This window comes from Papio anubis, chromosome 12 (assembly GCF_008728515.1).
Source record: "Papio anubis isolate 15944 chromosome 12, Panubis1.0, whole genome shotgun sequence".
Taxonomy (NCBI): domain Eukaryota; kingdom Metazoa; phylum Chordata; class Mammalia; order Primates; family Cercopithecidae; genus Papio; species Papio anubis.
In genome coordinates, this window is record NC_044987.1 from 100764409 (window position 1) to 100783677 (window position 19269).

The 19269-nt window shown below is 38.5% G+C and overlaps 1 long non-coding RNA gene across 1 annotated transcript in view; it reads right to left on the reverse strand.

The window, feature by feature from the left end:
• Window positions 1–7294: 7294 nt before the first annotated feature.
• LOC103877536 overlaps window positions 7295–19269 on the reverse strand; it is a 116136-nt gene continuing 104161 nt past the window's right edge. The window contains exon 4 of the long non-coding RNA XR_002517023.1: window positions 7295–7518. This is a non-coding gene — a long non-coding RNA (uncharacterized LOC103877536). The remainder of the gene's footprint in view (window positions 7519–19269) is intronic.

Below are 19269 nucleotides of genomic sequence, written 5' to 3' on the forward strand. Positions count from 1 at the left end.
GTTGGATTGTAATTAGAGAACGGGCCTATAAAGACTCTACTGCTTTAATGTTTTAAGCTTTGCCCTGTGGCCTATAATGTATACAAGTTTTGTGGACATATGAGAAAAAATGTTACATATGGGAGGGATGTCCAGAAAATCAGACTTGAGGGACACATACCAGATTCCATGCTTACATGAACCCATGAGACTGCTGCAGACAAGCCTCTCATGTTGCCACAGCAGAGCACAGGAACCATAGATCATGTACCTGTCACAGTCGCATCTGAAACTGGCTACCTCTTCATCTTCCCTGCCATGCGAACTCCATACAACACCTCCTTTTTACACATCATTCTCTACAGAATCCAAGTGCTCTGGAACACATGGTTGGTGAAACATAGTTTATTTGCTTTGCTTGGGCTGCAAAAGATCCTGATAAATCAAATAACATTTTCCAAACAGAAATAATGTTCACAAACCGACAGACAACTACAACATATGGACATCAACACTTCAGAGTTCTTTCTCGATATTTTTACCACACAGGGAACATTGATGGTAACTAGGGATTTTTGTGCAACCATAATGTGTTTGTTTTTTTTCTTCTTCTTCTTGACAGTTGAATTATGCATCAGCAGGACAAAGTATTATTGGGTAGATGTCTCTTTCTCTCAAAATGACATAGATATTATGTTACAGCTTTTAGCTTCCAGATGAGAAGAATGACATTTACTTGACTGCTTCCACCTTTAGGGATAAGGTATTCTTTGTGTGTAAAAGCTTGAGTTTCTCTTTATGGCTATAGTTCAGAAATGTATGAAGCTCTGATTAGATGTGTCTTTTTTTTTTTTAATCACCAACTCAAATTGCAATGTGAACTCTTTTATTGTAATGAATCAGATTTAATTTTCTTTTAATTTAGGGTAATTTTAACAATTTGATAATAATTCAAGCTCAGAGTAATTTTTATGTATTTCAAAACTGCCTCTTTTCATCTCCCTTTCTGGGACCCCCACCCTTTCGGGTGTCCTTTAATTTGCAAGCTTGGTCTGCTGGGTCTCCTAGAGCTCTCCTGCCAGCCTCTTACATTTTCATTCATTATTTATATGTCTTTATACAATAATTTTGCTTTCTATGTAAGCTATTTCTTTTATTTTATCTTCCAGGCCATGAATGTATCATTAGAAATCATAGTTTTTGCACAGCATATAAACATCACTATACCTTTTGTTGATCTGCTTCTCTCTCTTTCTTGTTCAGTGTTCTATTTAACTTTCTATTTATTTAACTCATCTGCTTTGGCAGAAATATCATTATGGCTCATCAGTAGTAGGTCTGCTTATTGTCATATCTTACGAGGTAGTGGTTTCCCAGTGATTGGATGGCTGGTGTTGTGGGAACAGACTGTTAAATCTCCCATTTTGAGTGGCATAGAAGGCGGCTCTCAAGGAGGAAGCTCCCAAATTCCTACTCTTTTGGAACCTCTTGCATAGGAAAGATTTGACTCGTCCATGTAACATGAGTCTTGAGGGCCAGGGAAGACCTTGTAAAGTTACCCTAAGGTAGTATCAAATTTAGCTTTCTCACTGGTTGTCTGCTGATGTCTATGACAATAATTTTCTCAAAATTTCTCACTTTATTATTTCTGTCCTAGGTTTCTCTGGTTTTTGCCTCTCATAAGCGAGGAAGCACCCCAGTGGATCATAATAGGAGATTTTCATGGATACTGCAGCTTCTATGATTTCGCTGTGTCCCCACCCAAATCTCATCTTGAATTGTAGTTCCCTAAATTCCCACTTGTTGTGAGAGGAACTAGTTGGAGATAACTGAATCATGCGGGCAGTTTTCCTCATCCTGTTCTAGTGATAGTGAATTAGTTTTCATGAGATCTGATGGTTTTATAAGGTGCTTCTCCCTTCATGGGGCACTCAATCTTCTCTCTCCTGCCTCTGTGTGAAGACAGACATGTTTGCTTCCCCTTCCACCATGACTAAGTTTTGTGAAGTCTCCCCAGCCACGCTGAACTGTGAGTCAATTAAACCTTTTTCCTTCATAAATTACCCAGTCTTGCGTATATCTTTATTACCATCATGAGGACAGACTAATACAGTCACCGATTTCACAAGCCAACAGTTGATGCTATGTTAAAACAAAATTTCTCAAAAGGCACTAGGAGAATTAGTATGGAATAATTAGGGTTTTATGGGACTCTACTGTACACTACAGGACAGTTAGCCTCACAGGACTTTGGGCATTACATGTCAATAGCACTCACCACTCCCTGTAAAGTGTAAAATGCCTCCTCTATTTTCCAAATGCTTTTGGAGAGGGGTGCTGAGTAGCAACTATGGCTGAGAAACTCTAATTAAAAACAAATAAATAGGTAATTTAAAAAATCTTATCATGAGGTGCCAAAAGGTAAAACAGCTGACCAAGTTGGTATGAACCGCCACAGAGAGGAAACACTGCATAAAATATTATCATTAAAAAAAAAAAGTAGGGCATCTCAAAATAAATGGAAGGAAATCTTCTGCCCCCAATAAAGAAGTAAGCGTGTATATCATTGTTACAGCTGCTGTAAGTGATTCCAGGCAAAAAGGGAACCCTGGATTTGTGGTCGTAGTTTGGTAAATTCTTTATTGGCAGAGAAATTGTGGCTTGCATAGTTAAATCAAAACAAAATTACCCTTGAAACACAGGATGATCAGAGGGTTTCCATATGCATGGGAAAAAAAATGTGCTGGAAAATTTCACACAATTGTCAAGAGAAGTTTTCCAAAAAGATCTTTATTTGCTGAGGTTTCTGAATCAGTAAAATAAAATTATGCAAGAGAGTAAACACCATAATTGTTACATGTCTGAGGCTGTGGAGGCTCTGCTCCAGGTTATAAGGTAGATTTAGGTATTTTCCCCATACATCTCTCATATCAGGACCCAAGCTGAAAGAGGAATGGTTGCTTGGGAAAGATTCTTCTCATGGCAGAGGGCAGAAGAACAAGAGTTCACATATATTTAAAGTTTTTGCTCAAATGTGCCCTCATGTCTCAGCATATTTCATTGACTGTGGCAAATCACATGGTCTAGCCCAATATATTAGGTTGGTTCAAAAGTAATCATGGTTTTGCCATCCAAAGTAAAGGCAATTAAAATAATTTTGCCATTACTTTTCATGGAAAAAATCACAATAGATGAGGCAGGAAATCCATGCTTCTCATGGCTGAGGGTAAGGGGGAGGGAATATTTGTTGCTCAGTAATACATGCTACCATACCCAACAATGCTTACAAACAACTTAATGCCACAGAAGACAGAGCTTTACAGGCTTCAAGAGATAAAGCTGGCCGGGCATGGTGGATCACGCCTGTAATCCCAGCACTTCGGGAGGCTGAGGTGGGCGGATAACCTGAGGTCTGTAGTTCAAGACCAGCCTGACCAACATGGCAAAACCCCATCTCTAATAAAAGTACAAAATTAGCCGGATGTGGTGATGCATGCCTGTAATCCCAGCTACTCGGGAGGCTGAGGCAGGAGAATCGCTTGAACCTTGGAGGTGGAGGTTGCCGTGAGCCGAGATGGTGCCACTGCACTCCAGCCCAGGCAATAAGAGCAAAACTCCGTCTGAAAAAAAAAAAAAGAAAAGAAAAAAGAAAGAAAGAAAGAAAGAAAGAAAGAATAAAGCAATTAACCTACAGCAGCCAGGATTCTCATGTCTTATGATCTAATGATGTGGCTTGACTACTCACCTGTAACCCCAGGTTGAACCTCATGCTCTCTGCCCAACAAGCTTCTAGAGACAATTAAGTCCTTCTAATCAGCACTTAGGGTAAAGGGGATCATGCTTCTTGTTCTGGAATTTCCCCTAATCCATATGAGTCTGTTCGTATTCACCCTGAGTTTTGATGGAATGGGATGATAAATAATTTGTGGAAGGTTTACATTCTGACCTCAGCTATGGACTAGAAAATACTGATTCAAACTCAGAGCTCAAGAACAATCCTTTCATTTTACCGTTATCATAGCTCCTCCTGAAACAATGAACACAATTTATTCAATAGGTGGATAACAAAGAGAAAACCAAGAGCAAGAAAATATTAAGAGAAAAATTCATTGACTTGAGAGTTCACAAATAATTTGTGTATATATTTAATATGTATATCTCTTTGTAACAAAGGAGCATCCAACTTTCTTTTAGCCTAGAAATGCACTAGTTTCTAACTGCTACTGCAACAAAGTACCACAATCTTAACTAAGGTGGCTTACACAACAGAAATGTGTTCTTTCACAGCTCTGGAGGCTGGAAGTCCAAAACCAAGGTGTTGGTAAAGTTGATTCTTTCTTGAGGCTATGAGAAAAATCTGTTTTATACTATTTTCTCCTAGATTCTGCTGGTTTGCTGGCAATCTTTGGTTTTCTGTGACTTATGGTGCATGACCCTGAACTCTGCCTCTATCTTCACATGGCCTTCTCCCTGTATGTTTGCTTCTGTTTCCAAAATTCTCATTTTTTAAAAAACAAAGTTGTATTGGGTTAGTGCCCACTATAATGATTAACCTGATCACCTGCAAGCCTCTATTTCCAAATCATGTCACATTTACAGTTCGTGGGTGTTAGGACCTCGACAACTTTTGCAGGGACAGAAAACAATACATATTTTTTTTTTCAAATGGCATTTTACTCATATCAAAGAGATAAAATAGAGCAGATTTGGTTAAGTGAAGGCAATGGGGCAAAGCTCAGAGGATCCTGACTTTGACTCACCTCCTAAAAAACTCACTGAAATGTTGCTGAGATATTTGCATCCTCTTCAGAGCATAGTTTTAAAATGACTATTCATACTTTATTCCATTATAGGGTGACTATAGCTAATAATATATTGTATATTTCAAAATAGCTGGTAGAATTTTGAATGTTATCACCACAACATGATAAATGTTTAAAGTATGCTAATTACCCTGATTTAATTGTTATATAATTTATACATGCATGGAAACATCACACTGTATTCCATAAATATGTATAACTGCTATGTGTGAATTATAAATAAAATACAACTAACACTTAATAAAATAAAGTGACTATTCCACAGCTTCATTTTTCAATACCTATGTAGTATATCCTCATATGGGAAAAACATAATTTATTTAATAATCTGATATTCTTAGATATTTCCATTTTTAAACCTTTTCCCCATTGCAAACAATATGGTGCTTAACACCCATGTAGTTAAATTTTTGTGTACATATTTTGTACTTCTTTTAGCAATATTTTCCAAAAATGAAAATGTTTTTAAATACTTACATGTTAGCATATTACGCTAAATTGCTTCCCCTCCAAAAACAGTTGTCTCAATTTATTTTCTTTTCAGCTTTATACCATATACTTTTAGGTTTAGCTGAACCTCATCACAGAGCATTGAGTTTCAAGGGAAGGTTGCTACTATAGACTGAATGTGTCATACCAAAATTAACACGCTGAAATTCTAACCCGCAGTGTGATGATATTAGAATGTAGGACCTTCTGGATGTTATGAGAGTGGAGCCCTCAGGAATGGGATTAGTGTCCATATGAAAAAGAGGCACCAGAAAGGTACCCTCACTCCTAAGAACACAGGGAGAAGACAGTCATCTATGAAGCAGGCCTTCCAGGGACAATCTATCTGTCTGCATCTTGACCTTGGACGTCCCAGCCTCCAGAACTGTGAGAAATAAATGTTTGTTTTTTCAGTCACGCAGTCTGTGGTATTTTTGTCACACAGCCTGAATGAACAAAAAGGGTTAGTTTAGCTTAAACGATTTTAACTGGAAGAAAATTACTGGCTCTGAAAGGAAACTTAGAATACTCCTTCCCTAAGTCAGTGCTCATGCTCCCTGAAAGAAAGTAGAAATGAGGCACTGAGGTGAGAGAGATTAGTCAAGGAAACTTCTAACTACAGGGCCTATGTTTTCCACCTGAGGCATCATATAAATGTCCTAGTGCTGCCATATCAAATTACCACAAACTAGCAGCCTTAAGAAAAATTAATTGCCTCACAACTCTGGAGTCCAGATGTCCAAAATCAAGGCATCTACAGAGATATGTTCCCTCTGAGGATTGTGGGAAAATATCTTTCCTTGTGTCTTCCTAGCTTTTGCTTATTGCCAGTAATTCTTGGCTTTTCCTTTTTTTTTTTTTTTTTTTTGAGACAGAGTCTTGCTCTGTCGCCCAGGTTGGAGTGAAGTGGCCGGATCCCAGCTCACTGCAAGCTCCGCCTCCCAGGTTCACGCCAGTCTCCCAAGTAGCTGGGACTGCAGGTGCCCACCACCATACCCAGATAATTTTTGTATTTTTAGTAGAGACGGGGTTTCACCATGTTAGCCAGGATGGTCTCGATCTCCTGACCTCGCGATCCACCTGCCTCAGACTCCCAAAGTGCTGGGATTACAGGCGTGAGCCACCGCGCCTGGACAATCCTTGGCAGTTTTTGGCTTGCAGTTGAATCATTGCAATCTCCGCCTTGGTCATCAAGCGACCTATTTCCCTCTGCCCTCTGGGTTTTCAAATCTCAGTCTGTTTATAAGGACACCATTAATTAGATGTAGGATGACTCATTTTAACTTGATTACATCTGCAAATATCCTACTTCCAAAGAAGATCATAGTCACAGGTACCAGGGTTAGCACTCCAACATATCTTTCTGGGCAAGGGACACAAATTATTCCACATCAGACACCAGCTGAATTCTGAGGCAAAGGTGAGTGCCTAGGATTTAAGCTGTTCCAAAGAGAAGTGCAAGGAAACTCCTATGATCAACTTCACCTTCTTCAGCTTCACACAAGACTTAACTTCTCTGTGGCAACTGATATCTCTCCAAATGATATCTTGGATTGGAACCATATTCTAGGAAATGGAGCCACCTGCCACTGCCACTCTGTGCATCATGAAGATAAACACATACCTTTTTGTTTAAATCCACCTAATCACAGAGACTAATTGTATCATGGCATATGACAGAACTCTGCAGTATGCTCTGTGCAATTGCTGGGCTATTTCAGTTGTGTTAAGAGGCTCTGCCTAGAGAGAAGGATGGCATGTGCTCATTAAGATAAGGGCCACATTTAATTACAGACTCAGAAACACAGGTTTCAGTACATTCTGTACAGGAGTAAATCGTATTTCCTGCACCTTTCAATGCAAATATAGATCCTAAATGAGAGTCTAGATAATACTGTTAGAGTAAACCACCCCCAAATTCTTCATTAATCCTATATCTTTCTTTCCTGCATACAGGTTAGTGTTGCCTACAGTTGATAAAGAGAAGTCAAATAATTCCAGCATTTTTAATTTATCAACAAGCATTTATTGAACAATAGCTATGTGCCAGTCCTCATTCCAGATGCTTGGGATACATAAGAGAACGGACAAAAACAAACAGAAAAGAGCAAAGTTTCCAGCCTATGTGATGCTTATACTCTACTTGTCTTTGCTGAGTGGTCTTTTATTTTTCTGTTTCTGCTATTAATTTTGGATGCTGCCCATCAGTGGTTAATTGAATTTTTACCTGCAATCAAAATGCATAATGGTTAAAATGTTTTATAGTGTGAAAACCATTTAATATCTTTGTGTTTCTGTGTGTGAATCTCAAAAGTTACATGGCTTCTAACAAAAATAAAATGGCCAATAGAAATAAAGAACACCATTGTCTTTTTCTACTATTCTCCAAGACACAATGAAATGCTCTCTTTCTCAAGTGTAGCTTTAAAACCATCTCTCCCAACTATTTCAGCAACTCCCTATTTAAAGTATCAACAGTAGTGGAAAATATTTATAATGTTGGAGTTTCATTTCTACACATTTCTTGCTTTTCCAGTCAGAAAGAAAAAGACTGAGGCAGATCACTCTGTATCTATTACAGTGTGACATTTGATTTAATGTTTTATTTTACCCTATTTTGCCATTATTTTGAGTCCCATTTCTCTAGCATCAATTGTAAACTCTATAAAGTCAAGAAGATATGTCATCAGCTATTTCTGTATCGTTCAGTGAAAGAACAGCCTCAAACATTCAGTAGATACTCAATAAATACTGAAACAGGAGAATTTCCTGGCCTCCCTCTCAGGGTGTGTGACAGAGATGTGACTCTCTGTTCAGCTGCAGTGAGCTCAAACCCCTTATGGGAGGGGGAGCATGCAGACGAGCAGGTGCAGAAGCTGGGTGAGTGCTTTGGGTTCTGGCCCCATGGTAGTGCCTAAAGGTGAGTGCCTGTGACCCCAGTGTTACAAAGCCCTTTTAGCCTGGCTGAAGTGTTAACCAGCTCAATGACTCCTCTGCCTTTCTGCAAGGGCAGTGGGCCAGTGTGACAGCTTTCTGTATCCCAAGCTCTTGTCCAGTGTCCTAGAAGAATCAGGTCACATATTGACTTGAAGGATGCAGGGGTTTTACTGAGTGGTGGAGGTGGCTCCCAGTGGGATGGATAAGGAGCTGGAAGGGGGATGGAGTGGGAAGGTTATCTTTCCCTGGAGTTCATCTGTCCAGTGGCCAAACTCCTCTCCAACTGCCCCCCAGCTGAACTCCTCTCTGTGTTCAGATGTTCCTTCTCTTCTTTATCTGCCATGCTGTTCTGCTGTTTGTCTGGTTCTCTCCTCATCTCTTCATTTCCTCATCTCCTTATCTGCTCATCTGCCTCTGGATCCTGGGTTTTGAGGTTTATATGGGTACAAACCCCAAATGGGGAGCCAAAAAACAACTGTTGGGGCATGAAAACAGGAATGTCTGTCTTCATTTAGGGCCAGCCAAGGTATCCAGGCTTGAAGATGGGGCCTTTGCAGAAGAACCTCCATCTTCTACCCAGTATTTCCCTGTCTCCTGTCCATATCAATACTTTTGGGAAATATTTTCTATTTGGATATTCTTACAATTCTATTATTATAATTATGCATATTTTATCAAATGAAATGCAGTTTTTATAATGAACCCAAAACTATGAATTTGAAATATCTACTGCTATGGTTTGAATGTTTGTGCCCTCTTCAAAAATCATGTTGAAACTTAAACCCCAAAGTAATAATATTAAAAGGTTGGACCTTTATGTGGTGATTAAGTCACAAAGGTGCAGCCCTCCTGGATAGGATAAGCAATGTTATAAAATGGCTGGAGGAAACTAGCTAGGCCATTTTTGCTGTTTTACTTTCTGCCATGTGAGGACAGTGTTCATCCCCTCTGCAGGAAACAGTGACAAGATTCCATTCTGGAAGCAGAAAACAGCCATCAGCAGACACCAAATCTACTGGCATCTTGATCCTGAATTGCCCAGCCTGCAGAATTGTGAGAAAGAAATTTCTATTCTTTGTAAGTTACCCATTCTCAGGTACTTTGTTACAGAAGCACAAATGGACTAAGGCACTTATCAAACATTCTCTTCTCTTTTCATGTAAAACACACAATATTATGACTTTTTATAATACAATGAAGTAGCACAGAATTTTAGGCCTTTAAGGAAATTTCCAGTAGCCAAATTTTAGCCCCACTCCATTGTATTAAATGTTTCCATCTCCTGCTACAAACTTCTACTTGAACTGTCCCTGCCATCATACTTACATCACAGGTTGCTCTAATTGTTAAATGTATTTTTCTTAAGCAAAATCAAAATTCTCCTCCCTGTAACTAATACTGATGAGCCTTTGTCAGGGATGGTAAATAGTTTCACCTCACGTGGTCAATAGACTTTAAGGTGGTTCCTATAATCCCTCCTTTCTGATATTTACTCCCTTGTAATCCCCTTCCTTTAGGCATGTTGTGACCTATGACTTGCTTCTAACCAATAGAATATGGCAAAAGTGACAGAATATATGTTATTATGTGTATGTTATTTTATTACATAAGATTGGCACCACATATTGCATGGAGAGTCTCTTTCCTTTGCTGCCTTTGAATAAAGAAGCTGCCAATGAAACAGGAAATTTCCCTGACACTCCACTCAGGATGTGTGACAGGGCTGTGGCTCATCTGTTTGGCTGCCATGCCTATTCAAACTTCTTATGAGGGGACACATGCAGACAGGCAGGTACAGGAGCTGGGGCAAGTGCCCCTGGGCTCTGATCCCATGGCAGCATCCAGGGCTGGGAAGCTGCAACTCCCAAAGTCCAAGTGGGCATGTGTCACAGTTTGTAACTTTAGCCTTGCTGTCCACAGATGGCTTAAGTGTTAACCAGCCCAGTGCCTTCTTGGTACCCAGGTCCTTGTCTGACATCCAGGAAGAATTAGGTTCCACATAGACTTGAGGATGATGAATGTATGGGTTTTATTTTGTGGTGGAAGTGGCTCTCAGCAGGATAGATGGGGAGCTGGGAAGGGGAGGGAGTGGGAAGATGATCTCCCCCTGGAGTTTGGCCATCCAGTGGCCAATCTCCTCTCTAAATATCCCCAGCCAAATTCTTCTTGGCATTCAAATGCCCGTTCTCTTCTCTCCTTCTCTGCCATACTGTTTTGCCTTTCTTCTGTTCTTCTCTTAATCTCCTTGTCTGCTTCTGGAACCTGGGGTCTGGTGTTTATATGGGTACAGAATAGAGGGGCACAGTGGACCAAAAGGCAACTTTTGGGCATGAAAACAGGAATGCCTGTTTCCATTTAGTGCAGTAGGTTTCCAGGCTTGAGGGTGGGGCCTTTGCCAGGGAACCTCCCTCTTCTACCCAGTATTTTCCTGTATCCTGTTCATATCACCACATTGGAGGTCCCACATGGCAGAGAACTGAGAACTGGCCTTCAATAGTCATCAAGAATTTGAGGACCTCAGTCCAACAATCCAGAAGAAACAGATTGCTGCCAACAACTGCATGAGCTTGGAAGCAAATTTTTCACCAGTAGAACCTCTGCTGAGAATCCAGCCCCAGCCAACATCTGGATTGAAGTCTTGTGAGAGCCTGAAGAAGATACAGCTGAGTTGTGTTCAGGCTCCTGAGCCACAGAAACTGTGTGATAATACATGTGTTGCTATAAGTCACTAAGTTTGTGGTATTAATAATATGGTTATACACCAATAAATAATTAATATACCTCATATGCCAACTCTGAGCATTTACTTAGATGTCCTGGATTACTAAGATTAAGAAAGATTCTGCAGCCACATTTGAACTTTAAGTGCCATAAGTAGAGATGTTTGCAGTGAGTCTGGTTATGAGAAGCAGTACACTTGACATTAATAATTTATCCTACCCTCATATACACTTTGAGACCAGAAAGAACAAGTGAAATTTGTTTCCACATGTCAACTCGTATACTCAAGATCAATGCTATAGGAAAAAAGCTGTAAAGTGACTAAGGAGGAAAGGTACCTGTGTACCTTTGTGTACATGTTTATGTGTAAGTGTTTATCCATATATTGTATGAGGGGTTGTGACTAGAGCAAACTGTTCCAGTCTGAAGGATACAAATCTTAGTCTAAAGTACTCAGATATTCCCAGGCTAAAGAAAATGGTGTCTCTGTAAGATACACACCCAGTGTTACCAAGTATAATAATATTTCAATAGAAGCTGAATATTTCAATTTTATATGAAATTTTCCACATTTTAAACATTGGCTCATTTGTAAAGGTACAACTACTGTATTTTTTTTTTTTTGAGATGGAGTCTTGCTCTGTTGCCCAGGCTGGAGTGCAGTGGTGCCATCTCAGCTCACTACAATCTCTGCCTCCCCAGTTCAAGCGATTCTTACACCTCAGCCTCCTAAGTAGCTGAGATTACAGGTGTGCGCCACCAGGCCTGGCTAATGTTTTTGTTTGTTTGTTTGTTTTTGTATTTTTAGTATAGATGAGGTTTCACCATGATGGCTAGGCTGGTCACAAACTCCTGGGCTCAAACAATCTGCCCGCCTCAGCCTCCCAAAGTGCTGGGATTACAGACATGAGCCACCACGCCCAGCCTACATTGACAGTCTTTTTTTTTTTTTTTCTTTTTAACTATGTTAGTTGTACTACTGTGAAGCCACAAGCTTTCAGATATGCCCTTCTCTGCAGAGTTCAGTTTGTCTCATTATGTAATATTGAAGTTACCAATGTCAATTTACTTCTAACTATCTGAAAGGTAATTATGATATAATCACCCATCAATTTAATTTTTCTCCAAGCTTACATAATTAGATTATAGAATGAATATCTAAGGATGGAATGCATGGAATACATAATATTGAGTTAATGACCTTGAAGGCAACACTCTGCCCTCAGTCTTGTGCACATACTTGCAAATAACTGGGAGTTGTTTGTGAGTGTATACAGGTGGTGCAAAGAGTCGCTGAAACAGAAATCATGAAATGTACATGGTAGTATATAATCCATATCAAAGTCCCCCTTTTTCATCAGTGGTCATCAAAATCATTGAGTTTAATGATGTTGTCTGAACAACTCTAAGTAATTGCAACTTCAATCTACCAACAATATTGGTGGATCACAAACTCTGGCATAACCGTAAGGAGCCATAAGAAAAGAAGGCATATTCTTGCACCCAGAAAACTTACAATATAGTGCAGACAATCCAAACATATTCACTAATGTTACTGATTTCTCACGCAGGCTAACTCCAAAGGAATCTTAGCAGAAAACAATTTCATTCTTTCTCTCGTTCCTACACATTGGTACTGTAGGCTAGTTTTTTTTGCTGTTTTTTTGTTTTTGTTTTTTTTTTTTTTATTGAGGCAGAGTCTCGCTCTGTCGCCCAGGCTGGAGTGCAGTGGCGAGATCTTGGCTCACTGCAAACTCCGCCTCCCGGGTTCACGCCATTCTAGGCTAGTTATTTTTGTCCTCACCATTGAAATATCTGAGTGGTCCCAAATCTTTTCTGGTGTTTAGCTAATAAGTAAATTGCACCCTTCGTTGTCATATACACCTGAAATGTATAAACGCCTAATACTGGCAGATCTACTTTTGACCCATCTCCTTTACAAGTTCTTAATGGATGTTATATCACGTCACTGTTGAATGTGGAGGGACTTGGTACTTATTGTTTTATTGACCTTGTGTCTGCTAAAATCACAGGAAAGGTTGGATTTGGCATCCTACTACTAATGCAACTGAGGCAAATATAAAGACATACAAAGTTTTGAGGTGAAAAAGTATTTTAACTTAGAAGGCAGAATCAATCTCAAATCAGCTAGAAAAGTAATGGAAGTACACTCTAGAGGGCACTTAGAGTGTACATTATGTCTTCTAATTTTCACAATAATCCTATGAAAATTTAAAACAGATTTTAAAATATCTGAGTAAGATTGGCTATGTTCAAACCCCTGTGTATCACAACCAACCACTGTCTTATCTTGGGAGAGCGTTGGTACAGTTTCCTCATCTGTAAAACAGATCCCAACAATAATAGTACTTGAGTGATTAATCTATGCTAGACACCATCCTGTATTTACGGGAATTATTTTGTGTAACCTTCTAAGGCAAATACTATCATTTTTGTTAGTAAGAAAACTTTGCTAAGGAGGAAAATGAAGAGTGAGGTGGATAAGTAGTTGCCAAGATCTCCCAGATATTTGAACCTCAGAAGTTTGTTTCTAAAGCTTAAGATGTTCAATATTTTAACATGTTTCTGACCTACTCTGGTTGTGATTAAAATGTAACAATGGTTATAAAGTTACAAGAACATGAAAGGTTCTCCATTAATAGTTGTATTTATAGAAAAACACAGAAAGGATGAAGAATTATTGTAAAGGAAAGGTGACTTCTGATTTATTTCCCATATTATCTTAATCCAAATTGTTTTTTCATTCTAGTACACTGTTGTCTTGTCATTAAGATCTCTGTTTTGAGCATTGCATTTTTAGGGCCCCCCATGAGTTGGATATTAACAGCCTAAGAGAAAAGCGATTCTTCCAGTTCCATCCACTGTCCCTCTTGGAATTAGAGAATAGCTCTTGGGATTAGAAGAGGCAATATCATGTGGTTGTTCTTAACAGCCATGCTATTTACACTCGATTTCTTTTGGTTTTAATGAGAGGAAACTCCTTTCCAATTTGAACAGCAATTCTCCATGGATTCTGCCTGCAGAGCATGACAGCTAGACCTCTCTCCAATTACAAATGGAAAGCTAGTTGTCAGTGAAATTTCAGAGAGCTCGCAAGGTTATACTGACATTGATATTTAAGTTGCTCCTTGGTCTTCTCCCAGACACATGGTCCTTGAGGGAATGCAGAGGTGATAGGTAAGAGGGTATTCTTTTCTGTATGGTGTGTTATCTGTGATACCAGCACCAGTATATGCTGGTCAGACCACAGCCAATGCCTGTGTTCTTTCTTGATAAACTGTAAAATCCTACTTTTCTAAACAAAAAGCTGGTATTTCTCATACAAGCTACATAGCTTGACTAGAAAAAAAAAATGTAGAAGGAAAATTGTATACATATTATCGTGTGACATGTTCCACAGGTAAAATAAGAGATTTCTTATGTATATACTATATGACAAATAAGTTATAAGTAGAAATTTAAAATGGCAAGATGACTCAAGATGTTCAAACGTAAAATTATTTGGAATTATGATTGCAAAAAGAGGTATGAAGATATTACCAACATAAATTCAAAACAAAACAATTTTATGGTTGTAGAAATTTTAATTGAGGCAATTTAAATACTGGCTGCCTTAAAAATTGGAACAATAGGGATACAATTCCAAAATATGGTCTCTTTAAATTACACACATACATCCACACACACTCATGTTTAATGCACAGAAGCTGAGGCAGCTGTGGTGTTGTGGGATAAATCACTGAACTCAGAATTAAAATACCTTAGTTTGAGAATTATATTTATCCCTTATTATTAGCAATTAGACAAATCATAGAACTATATGTTCTTTGTTTTACAACAAATAGAGACGATAATGTCTATTTTGTTCTCCTTAGAAGTATTTGAGAGGCACCTGGTTAATTGCAATGGCAGTTTCTCTATCTTTACTTCAGAAAATGAGATTATGTGATCTCTGATGTTCTAAAAGACAGAAGAGGTCAGATACTCATTATAAATTAGGATATTCACTTTTATGAAAAATGTTGAAAAGAGAACATTGTATCACATTGCTTTTAAAATGTTATGTAGTCAGAGCAGGTATCCATTAAAATTTCAATAATGGCTGACATTTATGTAGCCCTCATTACCTCACAGCGTTCCCAGATTATTTAATCCGCACCAAAACCCTAGAATGTAGTTTAGCATTATTATATTCCTTTTTCAGGTTAAGGAAATCAAGTCATGAAAAGATAAAATACTTTGCCCAATGTCTTACATAAGACGAGTCATTATATCTTCTTTAGATTCACTTTTTTTTTTTTTTTTCCGTGAACTGTGTATAATAATAGTCCTACATTTTAAGGACTACTTAGTGGCACCTAAATTGTGTGGCATATGGTAAAAATTTAATCAGTATTAATTCTTAAGCTGATAAAATTAACCTGAGGCTAGATGAGAGTATCTATCAAGGGTTTGAGTTTAGCTGCAACAAACTGTTATCTATAATAACAATGGCTTTTAGAAAGTTTTTTTCTTTCATATAATAAGGAAACTAGAGACAACCAGTTCAGAGTTGATATAAAGTGAGCAACCCAGGATTTTGGTATCCTTTTAAAGGGTCCCGGTCATCTTATGGTCACGAGATGTCTGCTAGGATTCCAGCAACCTAGTTCACATTCCAGGCTGGAGGAAGGGAAAGGGCAAAACTCTAGAGTAAGGTAGTTTAGATGAAGCACTTTTAAGATCTCCCAGAAGTCCAGACCACTGACTATACTTCATTAGTCAAAATTTTGCTGTATGGCCAACATGTATGGTACTACGAATAAAGAGATATAGAATGGTTATTGGAGAAGCAATGAGCAGATCTTGCCACTGAAGTTTAAAGAAACCAGTTTCAAAGCAAATTGTTAGTCAATACCTTTCTTTAGTGTCAGTGGTGTGAATGCTACTCCGAATTTACAAGTTTCCTTAAAAATCGAAAGCAAAATTTATCAATGACTTAGTTATGCATCTTTACAAAATGAAAACCATATCATTTAAAATGCATCAATTATAATAAAATTGCTAGACATGTTTTCAATGATCATAGATTAAATGAAAAGTCCTAGTTGCTTCTAAGATGGCTGAATAGGAACAGCTCCAGTCTGCAGCTCCCAGCAAGATGGACACAGAAGACAGGTAATTTCTGCATTTCCAATTGAGCCTCCACTGGTGATACCCAGGAAAACAGGGTCTGGAGTGGACCTCCAGTAAACTCCAACAGACCTACAGCTGAGGGGCCTGTTAGAAGGAAAACTAACAAACAGAATAGAATAGCATCAATATCAACAAAAAGGACATCCACACCAAAACCCCATCTGTAGGTCACCAACATCAAAGACCAAAGGTATATAAAACCACAAAGATGGGGAGAAACCAGAGCAGAAAAGCTGAAAATTCCAAAAATCAGAGCACCCTTTCTCCTCCAAAGGATTGAAGCTCCTCGCCAGCAACAGAGAAAAACTGTATAGAGAGAGACTTTGATGAGTTGACAGAAGGAGGCTTCAGAGGGTCGGTAATTACAAACTTTTCCAAGCTAAAGGAGAACGTTCTAACCCATCATGAGGAAGCTAAAAACCTTGAAAAAAGGTTAGATGAATGGCTAACTATAATAAACAGTGTAGAGAAGATCTTAAATGACCTGATGGAGCTGAGAACCATAGTACGAGAACTTCGTGACACATACACAAGCTTCAATAGCCGATTTGATCAAGTGGAAGAAATGTTATCACTAATTGAAGATAAAATTAATGAAATAAAGCAAGAAGACAAGATTAGAGAAAAAAGAGTAAAAAGAAACGAACAAAGCCTCCAAGAAATATGGGACTAGGTGAAAAGACCAAATCTACATTAGATTGGTGTACCTGAAAGCGATCAGGAGAATGGAACCAAGTTAGAACACACTCCTCAGGATAATATCCAGCAGAACTTCCCCAACCTAGCAAGGCAGGCCAACATTCAAATTCAGGAAATACAGAGAACGCCACAAAGATACTCATCAAGAAGAGCAAATCCAAGACACTTAATTGTCAGATTCATCAAGGTTAGAATGAAGAAAAAAATGTTAAGGGCACCAGAGAGAAAGGTCGGGCTACACACAAAGGGAAGACCATCAGACTAACAGCAGATCTCTCGACAGAAACCCTACAAGTCAGAATAGAGTAGAGGCCAATATTCAACATTCCTAAAGGAAAGAATTTTCAACCCAGAATTTCATATCCAGCCAAACTAAGCTTCATAAGTGAAGCAGAAATACAACCCTTTACAAACAAGCAAATGCTGAGAAATTCTGTCACCAAGAGGCCTGCCTTACAAGAGCTCCTGAAGGAAGCACTAAACATGGAAAGGAACAAGCAGTAACAGCCATTGCAAAAACATGCCAAATTGGAAAGACCATCGATGCTATGAAGAAACTGCATCAATTAACGGGCAAAATAACCAGCTAACACCATAATGACAGGATCAAATTCACACATAATATTAACCTTAAATGTAAATGGGCTAAATGCCCCAAGTAAAAGACACAGGCTGGAAAACTGGATAAAGAGTCAAGACCCATCAGTGTGCTGTATTCAGGAAACCCATCTCATGTGCAGAGACACATACAGGCTTAAAATAAAGGGACAGAGGAAGATCTACCAAGCAAATGGAAAGAAAAAAACAAAAAGCAGGGGTTACAATCCTAGTCTCTGATAAAACAGATTTTAAACCAACAAAGATCCAAAGAGACAAAGAAGGCTATTACATAAGGGTAAAGGGATTAATTCAACAAGAAGAGCTAACTATCCTAAAGACATATGCACCCAGTACAGGAGCACCCAGATTCATAAAGTAAGTCCTTAGAGACCTACAAAGAGATGTAGACTCCCAAACAATAAAAATGGGAGATTTTAACAACCCACTGTCAATATTAGACAGATCAATGAGACAGAAGGTAAACAAGGACATGCAGGACTTGAACTCAGCTCTGCACCAAGAGTATCTAATAGACATCTGCAGAACTCTCCACCCCAAATCAACAGAATGTACATTCTTCTCAGCACCACATCATACTTATTCTAAAATTGACCACATAATTGAAAGTAAAGCACTCCTCAGCAAACGTGAAAAACCAGAAACCACAATAAACTGTCTCTCAGACCACAGTACAAACAAATTAGAACTCAGGATTAAGAAAGTCACTCAAAACTGCATAACTACATGGAAACTGAACAACCTGCTCCTGAATGACTACTGGGTAAATAACAAAATGGAGGCAGAAATAAAGATGTTCTTTTAAACCAATAAGAACAAAGACACAACATACCAGAATCTCTGGGACACATTTAAAGCAGTGTGTAGAGGGACATTCATAGCATGAAATGCCCACAAGAGAAAGCAGAAAACATCTAAAATTGACACCCTAACATCACAACTAAAAGAACTAGACAAGCAAGAGCAAGCAAATTCAAAAGTTAGCAGAAGGCAAGAAATAACTAAGATCAGGGCAGAACTGAAGGAGATAAGAGACACAAAAACCCTTCAAAAAAATCAAGGAATCCAGAAGCTAGCTTTTTAAATAGATCAACAAAATAGATAGACTGCTAGCAAGACTAATAAAGAAGAAAAGAGAGAACAATCAAATAGACACAATAAAAAATGATAAATGGGATATCACATTTATTGTATTTCTGATTCCACAGAAATACAAACTACCATAAGAGAATACTATAAACACCTCTACACAAATAAACTAGAAAATCTAGAAGAAATGGATAAATTCCTGGAAACACACACCCTCCCAGGACTAAAGCAGGAAGAAGTTGAATCTTTGAATAGACAAATAACAGGTTCTGAGATTGAGGAAATAATTTATAGCCTACCAACCAAAAAAAGGCCAGGACCAGATGGATTCACAGCTGAATTCTACCAGAGGTACAAAGAGGAGCTGGTACCATTCTTTCTGAAACTATTCCAATCAATGGAAAAAGAGGGAATCTTCCCTAACTCTTTTTATGAGGCCAGCATCATCCTGATACCAAAGCCTGGCAGAGACACAACAAAAAAAGAGAATTTTTGGCCAATATCCCTGATGAACATCAGTGCGAAAATCCTCTATATAATACTAACAAACCAAATCCAATAGCACATCAAAAAGCTTATCCAACATGATCAAGTCAGTTTCATCCCTGGAATACAAGTCTGGTTCAACATATGCAAAGCAATAAATGTAATCTATAACATAAACACAACCAATGACAAAAATCACATAATTATCTCAATAGATGCAGAAAAGGCCTTT